Source organism: Hakea prostrata, chromosome 1, assembly GCF_041222555.1.
Source record: "Hakea prostrata isolate BN-2017 chromosome 1, UWA_Hpros_2, whole genome shotgun sequence".
Classification (NCBI taxonomy): Eukaryota; Viridiplantae; Streptophyta; class Magnoliopsida; order Proteales; family Proteaceae; genus Hakea; species Hakea prostrata.
In genome coordinates, this window is record NC_142600.1 from 47,592,668 (window position 1) to 47,602,433 (window position 9,766).

A 9,766-nucleotide genomic window follows, 5' to 3' on the forward strand; every position below is an offset into this window, starting at 1 on the left:
AATCCTCAACAAGCAAGATCAATGGTCAAAAGGAGGCCATATGGAAATAGGCACCTGATACGAGAATACCTCAAACCATCGCACTACCATTTAGAAAATGGATGTATTACCAATTCATTGAAAACAGTGAAGGGTATACCAAGGCAAGAAAACGTTTTGACTTCACAGATAGCAGAAGGGAAACGTGTGGACTTTGCAATAAGTGAAGGAGTAAGGAAGAAAAAAGGCTAAGGCATCTTTTCAAAACATTTCTTCATGATATCTTTACAAGATTATCATTCGTCGAGGAATGCGAAGTTGAGTGATAAGTTTTATCATTTATATTTTTGATATTCAAGACAAGATTTCGATAGGAGACGAGGAAATATTAAGGCAAACATGGAAGAAGTATCTATTCATTAACAAGGAGGATCAATCTTTACAAAAAAATTCGGAGGGTAACTCCCTAAGCCTCTTCCTCATTGTTGCTCGAGGAGTCCTGCACAGGAGAACCTTTCTCAGGATCCTGAGAAGAGCCTTCCTCAGGATTGTCGTTGTCAAAGTCCTCTTCAACAGCAGCCTGTGATTTTTCCTCTTGGAGTGGTGGTTCATTAGCAAGATATTCCTCGTATTCTGGGTCAGCTGGAAAACGATCATCCTCTTCTCGAGCCCAGTCCGGGAGATCCATGTGTAACTTCCCGAAGACCTCTGACACACCTCACGAAAGGGAGTTGTATCGAAGGAAGGGATAGATTCAAGGATTTTTTTTCCCAGACATCATTTTGCCCCAAGTAGTAAGCTTGGATGTTGAAGGCACCCAGCAGTTTGGAGAAGGGTACACTATTTAGGTACTTCAGAACACAATCCTTTCGAAGCTCCGGCTTGATATGCTCGGGTTTGCTAGGAACCACCAGCTTCAAGTATTCTTCATTCTCTGCGCACTTAAACTCAAGTCTGTCACCAAACAATGTGGCAGCTGCTTTCTGCTTCTTAGCCTCGTGCTTGGCAGCAACAGCGTGAGCCGTCGAAGAGTCGAGGGCCTTCTTTAGGGAGTTCATCTCCTCGTCATGTTTTCTCTGCAGTTCCTTAGCAGCTGCCGACAGCCGGTCTATCTCAGAGTTGGCCTTAGCCAAATTCTCTTCATAGGTCTGCAGTAAGGAGCTATTGCGGCCAACCCGGCTCAATGCTTCCATGTGCTGATAAAAACTCAACACGGCATTCCTGGAGAAGAGGAGATTATCAGAAGAAGTCATAAAAGATTATGAAAAAATGAAGAATCAGGAAGACCGGTACCTTGTGGACTGACTAACGAGGGCATCATCGTTCAGGGCTTCAAAATCCCGACGATCAGAGGGCATAAGACTGAGGGAGCTCCATTCTGCAGCTTTCTCAGGGTCTCATGTCACCCTATCAGTCTGCTTTAAGGTCCACTGAGGTGTGAAGACCTCCTCACAATCTTCAGAATTTTTGGATTTTTTGTGGGAGGAAGCATCAACTATATCGTGCTTCCTTTTAGTTCGAGCGGAGGAGGAGACATTTGACCTCTCCACCATCGGTTTTTTCTCTTTACCCGAAGCGTCAGCCACGGGCATGATGTTCCTAATACCCTTGTAAGAAGGGTCAGGAGAGGGAACAGAAGCTTCTTGATCAATAGTTAAGGCTCTGGGGGACCGTTGCTCAGCTGTCACAACGGCCCTAGCGGCCTTCGCCTGCAGATTCTCAGGGTTCATTCTTGGAGGCACTGCCTAGAAGAACAAGAATCAGAATTACGAAAAGACATATCACTTTAATAAATTTGAAGGATGATGGTTAGAAGCTCACAATGAGCCAGGCCCCAATACTGAAGGATGGAGTTATACTCCACCTCAAATCCATGTATCTCCTGATACCATGGAATTGATTTGATCTTCCTGATGGCCTCCTCGTCTTCTTTGGATAAGGGAAGGCCCCGGTTACTTTTAGAATAGGAAGTACACTGTTTCCAGACGGTCGGGAAGTTGAGATCTGATTGAGGCGCTCGATAGAAAAAGTATCGTTTGCGCCATCTTTTGTGGTTGGAAGGGCAAGTTCCTTTGGCAAGAATGTTGCCCCTCCAATCAAGTTCAGCTTTATTGCGTTTGGACAAAAAAACCCAGCCGGGAGGATGGGAGATAGAAATAAGATGAAAGTGCACAAAAAGAGAAAGAGATGGCGTAACGCCAAGTTCAAAACACAAACCCAAGAAGTCGACGATTGGGAAGGAGCATTCCAGGGCAAATGTCCCAGTGATTCAAAATGGCTGAGAACAAAGGACTGAAAAAAGGAAAGCGAACCCTGCTTTCCAGTGCATCTATGTACAGGGAAAACTCGCCCGGAAGGGTCGAATCAACCCTCTCATCAAAATGAGGAGCCCTAATATGATAAGAAGAAGGAAAATCAAAACCCTGGATTGTCGAAAGAAGGGTTTCCTCCTTGTAAGAGGAGGGAACAGAACCAGGTCCGCCATTAGACCTGGAAGTTTGTTTTGGCTGCCTAGAAGACTTGGCAGTCACCCTAGGAGTCTTGGAAGACCCAGACTCAGAAAGGGCGGAGAAAGTTTCGGCTTTTCTCCCTAAACTTTTTGGGAAACTTCAGCAAATTCGCGCCAGAGGACAGTTAGGGTTTTGTTATCACTATTCGACTGCTCGGAAGGAAGGGAAGCAAAAGCTTCGTTACCACTACTATTACTGACACTGGGTACCAGGGAAGAAGAAACCTTATTATCCTCCATTACTAGTTTCAGTAAGGTTAAAAAAAAAAAAAAAAAAGATCAGTAAACTTACTGATTCAGTGAAACAAAGGCTTGAGAGCGAGAAGGCGCGAAACAAACGACGAAGGTTCAAATTCCAGACAAGAAGAATGAAACCTACGAAGACAACAAACCGCTTTTAAGCACCCGCACGAGTGTTCGGGGATCTGAACAATCGAGATTGATTCAGCATCAACGGTCGAGATTTGAAGACGTTTTGAAAGTTTGAACTCACGAATCCAAAACAGGCGTTCGGAAACCGTCGCTTGGGTTACGTGAGCCACGATAGATTGACTGCAAAGAGACGCGTGGCATTGCCCTCACAACGCTCGAGGAAAAGTGACCACCGCATTAAATGTGATATGACATTTATTGGAATACGCAGAGACTATTGCCTGACGAAGAACCCAGTTAAAAACCAAGCCCTCGGGATCGACCAAACGCTTGGTCTAGGGGGCTCGTGATACGGAGAAAATATGATCGAACCTGGTTCATAATCGGTTTGACCCTCGACCCCGGTCGAGATGGAGGGAATCCACTCGCTTCTGAGTGAGCCGGGTCCAGAAGATAGCTTGCTGAGGAAGAAAACTAAATCAGCTACAGGCACGCCCTAATCCGACTTATGGATTAGGTTATTTACCCTAGCGGCGGCATGCATAACTTGGCGGCTGTCACTTATCGTCATTAAAGGGATAATCATCGAATAACCTTGAGGTTATCTAAGGAGTCCTCTACTAGTTCAAACTAGTAGAAGTTTATCGCTCAACGGATCTAACTGTTAAGATCCAACGACTACCCAAAGAAGGCTCGAGTGAATCCAACGAAGGAGATCCGAAGGTACACTCTATATAAACCTTACTTGCCTACGAGGTAAGGAGCACTCAGATCCACATACACACTGGTAGACGTAAACTATCAGAGGCTTACGATCTAGATCACTTTCCCAGTTTCTTATTCCTCAGCTCTGTGCTTCTAGCAGAGCTGTTTGTGATTAAGTTCATCAACTGACTTAGCCTTCGGAGGTGGACTCCCAACCCCAACGGTCGGGCCACATCTGACGCTTTCGTTTTGTAGGTCATCACAAGGAGATCTAAGGGTTGAGCAGATTTTGGATGCATCAAATTGTAATTATATCAGCACTATGCATCAAGTCTCATCTGAAGTCTGAAGTGAAGTGTGCTTGGGCAATAGTACGAGGATGGATGAGTTCCTGCGAAGTTCCCTCACCCGAAGGAAAAGAAGAGAAAAATGTGTACATCAGCTTACCAGATGGCATATGCAATACAAGGCAAAGTTTATCTACTTTACCCAAGCTCACGCTTTATAAGAATTTGATTATAGCCAGAATAAGCATCCATAAAACTTAACATTTGCTGACCTGATGTGGCATCAATCAACTGATCAATGCATGGCAGAGGATAACAATCCTTAGGACAAGCCTTGTTCAGATCAGTATAATCCACACACATTCTCCACTTGCCATTATGCTTCTTCACCATTACGACATTTGCCAACCATTTGGGACATTCAATTTGCTCAATAAATTTTGACTTTCTAAGCTTTTCCACTCCGACTTTGATTGCATCATGTTTTTCTGATGAGAAATTTCTCCGTCTTTGTTTTACCGGTTTAGCAGTATTGTCTATCCAGAGACAAGTGTTTTGCTACCCCCTGCTCAAACCTGGCATGTCTTGTGCTGACCAGGCAAAGACATCTGCATTTATTCGAAGAAATTCTTTCAACAGGTCCTTGTCTTGATTAGTCTGATCAGCCCCAATCATGGTTCCCCTGTCTGGATTTTCAAGATCAAAATAAATTTTTTCTAACTTCTCCACTGGTTCTACTCTCTGAATTTTTTCTTCGTCCCTATTATCCATAACTTCAACAGTAAGGGCAAGAGCTTTACCTTGTGACTTGGAATCTTTCAAGAAAGTTGTATAACTCTGCCTCGAGATTCTCTGATCAGACCTGCATTCTCCAATGCCTCCTTCAGTTGGAAACTTTACTTTCAAATGCCTCGTTGAAACCACAGCTCCAATAGAATTCAGAGTTGGCCTTCCCAGAATTATATTATACGCCGATAGATTTTTTATCAACAAAAATTTAGTAACTGTTGTTACTGTTTGTGGATATGTTCCCAATGTAATTGTCAACTCCACAGTTCCTTCCATCGAAGTAGATTCTCTAGAAAATCCAAATAACCTTGTTCCACAAGGTTTTATCTTAACAGTATCCATCTTCAACCGTTGAAAGACTTCGTAAGACATAATGTCTACAGAAGACCCCGTATCAATTATAACCCTATGAATATCTCTGTTTGGCACCTCATGACTACAACGATGGCATCATCATGTGGCTCTTGAATTCCATCCATCTCCTCCTCCGTGAAGACTATTTCCTTCATCTTCTTAATTCTTTTAGGAATAACATGAGATTCAACAGCATTGACATACCTGGCATGAGCTTTAGACTTTGAAATTTAGTGTAAATCTAAACTCCCCAAGATGATCATGACAGGAGACTACTTCTGTTGAACTCGCTGGTTTTCCTGATGTTTAGCATTTTCATATGGAGAACTAGATTGAAAATCTCTCTTTGCCTGGTCCTCCTTCACTGGTGTCTGGTTATTCCATCTTCTTGGCTGATCAGCAATATTTCTCTAGTGACCTCCATTTCTCCTTTGGACATACCGATCTAGCCTCCCTTGACTGATCAATTGTTCAATTTCATTCTTCAGAATTCTTCAATCATCAGTATCATGACCATGATCTTTGTGATACCTGCAAAATCTGTTTGGATTCCGCTCATCTGCCTTTGCTATCATCGGTGCTGGCCATTTTACAAATCCTTGATGTTGAATTCGCATCAGAAATTCTGATCTTCTAGTATTAAGAGGAGTATAATTTTCTAGGAATGGTCTTGGAATATCTCTTCTAATTTGACGATCAGGACCATTCCTTGGATAATTTATGTTGTTTCTTCGATCTCTCTGATCAGACCACATGACTCCATCTTCCCTCTTTTTGCTCCCATCACCATCAGTCTCCTTCCTAGCCTGAAGGATATCTTTCATGTTAGCATATTGATTACATCGTGTTGTCAATTCTGCAATGTTCGCCGGTTTGTTCATGATAAAAAATTCTAACAAATGATCGTTCGTCAAACCTCTGAACATAGTATCATAAGCTACTGCTTCATTCAAGTTCTTTATCTGAATTGATTCTTGATTGAATCTCTTCACATAATTTCGAACTGACTCTCCTGACTTCTGGTGAATTGCAGCCAAATTATCCATTGTTTTGCTACTTTTCATGCTGCTTTGGAATCTTGATAAGAATATTTTTGTCAAATCTCTAAAATCTCTAATGGAATCCGGTAACAGACTGAAGAACCAAGTTGTTGCAGGACCTTTCAATGAAGATGGAAAGGATCGACACTTTAAAACATCAGAGTTACTTGCCAACATCATAACAGAATTGAATTGAGCCAAGTGTTCCAATGAATCTAAGCTTCCATCATACATTGTGAACACCGGAAGTTTAAAATTATGTGGCAATGGTGCTGACATGATGTCTTTAGAAAATGGATTTTGATTCATTGCTTCTTCCACTTTTTCTCCATCGTCTTTGTTCGTCAATCGTTGAATTTGATCGTCCAAGATACGAAATCTTTTACTGACTTTAGATCCATGAACTTCAGATCTGCTACCTTCCGATCTCCTTGCTTCTCTCTTATCTCTCCGATTTCCAAGAGTTTTACTCTTTTTACTTTGAATGTGGCTTAATCGATTGTCCTTAGATGATCCTTGATCTTCCGATTCCAGAGGAATGTAATTTGGATCCGCACTTTCTTTAAACGGGGCCATTCCAATAGTAGACTAATAACTATTATTATAAGCAAACTCCACCAAAGCTAGGTGGTCATCCCAGTTACCACTCATATCTATGACGCAAGCTCTAAGCATATCTTCCAAAATTTGTATGGTCCTTTCCGATTGGCCATCGGTCTGAGGATGGTGAGCAGTACTCAAATTCAGCTGAGTACCCAGAGCTTTCTGCAGACTATTCCAGAAACGCGAAGTAAACCTCGGGTCTCTATCTGACACAATGCTAACAGGAACACCATGCAGTCTCACCACATTATCAACATAGAGTCGGGCCAACTTATCCATAGTATAGGTGATCTTCATCGAAATGAAGTGTGCCGATTTGGTTAAACGGTCCACTACCACCCACACGGAGTCATTCCCTTTGCTAGTTCGGGGTAGACCTGTGAAACCTGGCCCTAACCTTAACCCGGATACTCTTTGATTGTAGATCCGAAGTAGAAGTGAAAGTCAACTATGGGCCATATTGGTAGAAGATATAGTGTTCGCTCCGAACCTATGGAGATTGAAGATGATGCCCCATACTTGAAGACAGTGTTGGATATAGAGAAGAGACTGCACCTTGATGAATAGAAGATTAGTTGATGATCTTAGACTTGGTGGGATATGATTTAAAGCCATTTTTCCATGCTAGGTATGTTATAGAATATGTGTTTAAAGTTTCGTTTGATTCCGAGTAGTGGAAGACCCTCAAATCCTTATTTTTGGCTTTGCTGTCAGTCTGGGTCGAGTGCTTGGGTCGACTGGGCCATGCTACCCAGCCAATCGACCTAGAGTTGCTGAACTCGAACAGAATCTTCTGTTTTGAGAATCTTGCTATATATATCCCATGACTTCGTGATTTTAGTATCCCTAGCCTCCATAACACTTAGAGCACGAAGGGAAACCATCTCCAAGCCTCCAAGAGTGAAGAAGAAGATCTAATCTTGCAATCTTGCAAACTCTCTCTCTTGTTCTTCAATTAAAGGTTAGTAATCTATCTTTTATGTTAATGATTTATTCTTTCTATGATCACTCTCATCTCTGAACTGAGATTTTGATGAAGATGCTGCAACCTTGTAGTCATATCTTTACAATCTCTTTTCATTCTCTTGTACTATGATCATCTCATTCATTCTTGACATGATTCTTATGATTTCTTCTTAAACTATGATAATATTCCTATTTTGATTTATTCTAGCATTATAGATGCTTCTCTATGATTATCCATACCTCTGATCTATTGTGTTCTTGTACTAGAATGAGATCTAATCATTTCTAGTTCATCTCTTTCATTCATAGCATGTTTCCAATAAAAACTATGATTTATACCAAAATAGAAACTATGATTCTAATTTAGTAAGTAATGTTTTAATGGTGGTTTAATGTCTAAATTATGCTTTTTAGTCTTAGACTACTGTGTTAAACAATCCCTCCAAGTTTCGTCGCATTCCGGTTTGTGTAGCATAGGTTTCGGATCAAGATTCTCTTTTTATTTTCGGATTTGCTCTTAGGCAGATTGCCTGGGTCGACTAGAGCACTCAACCCAGCCAATCAACCCACAAGAACAGAATCTGTTTTCTTCGTCCGGTTCGATTCGATTCATGCTTATTCTTTTAGGACTACTTCCTAATGATTGTGTGATGCTATTCTAGGGTTTATTTGCTAACTTTGGATTCATCCTCTTGTCCGTCCGGAATACATTCGAATCTATTTAAGGTAAGGAAAGTTGTTACCATATTAACATAGATTTGCATAGATTTAGTTTCTAATTTGGGAACTACTTAGATTTGCTACTGTTATGTTAGTTTCTATTATGATATGAATGCTGCAAGTACATTAGGATTTTATTTCCTTATTTACTTTATGTACTTGATTATGTATGAATACTTACTCATGTATGTTTTCTTATTTATTTAATCTTGTCTTATTATACTCTTTCATATGATGAGATACCTGTCGTGGATGATATGACTGAATTATGATTGTGATTGCTTAGGTATGATTTGGGATTGGGGAATGTCCTTTTGACATTTCTGTCCTTGGACCTCATTGGGAGTAGTATGGGATATTTCCAATGTTGCCCTTTGACACCTTCCCGGATTATTGGTTTTCATACCTAGGACTTGTCTAGCAGTGTTTGGCTAGGTTATACCCTTGTTATATCAGACCCGATTCGGAAGGGTATTGAGACCGAACGACCCGTGGTAGCAATGGGGATTCATGGGTGCTCAAGACCGGTGAGTTATATCCGTGAGGGGACATGAATCACATTGTGGGGGCCATTTATGGGTAGAGTTGCATATGGATAGACTTGGGCTCATGGGCGTTCAAGACCGGTAACCAACCCGTGAGAAGACATGAGAGCTTCCCGTTTACTATATGTGGATGACCTATAGGGTTGATGAGTTCGTAGTCCGAGTTGGTTGTAGCCATATGATACGTTGACTCTAGTGTGAAGGATACCGGAAAGGATCGCCAGGGGCGAGGAATGGACGTATCTGGATCTGAGTTGATATGACCAAGTAGAAGACTTGCATTGGGCTAGGCTTTACCTTGACATGCGCCAATACTTAGACCAAACAGTGATGTGAGAGAGAGGTGACTTAACCCCTAACCATGGATTGTCCAAGATGGATGAAGGACCCTTTGCCAACCGGCGTTGTGAGATGAGACCTACCCAAAGAAGTATGGTGCTATGACTTAAAGCATGTCTGCCTATAGAGACCAGCATACATAGAGTTAGACTCATACATGCATTGTTGTCTCATATCATATCACTTTATGTATTGTTGTTAATGTGGGAGGATGATTTCACTAACTACTGGATCTTGTGGACTGTGGATCACACACTCGGGTATGCCAGATAGGGTACTGGCTGGGTGGATGTGACAAGACCTGTGACAAAGTCCATAGCAATGTCTTCCCACTTCCAACTAGGTACTGGAAGAGGTTGCAGAAGGCCAGACGAAGGCTGCCGGACAGCTTTCACACGTTGACAAGTTCCACACTTAGCAATGAAGTCTTCTACATCATTCTTCATGCCAGACCACCAAAAATACCCTTTCATATCATGGTACATCTTTACACTTTCGAGATGAGTAGTAAAGATGGACTGATGAGCATTAGTCAAGATTTCCTTTCTGAGGTCTTCA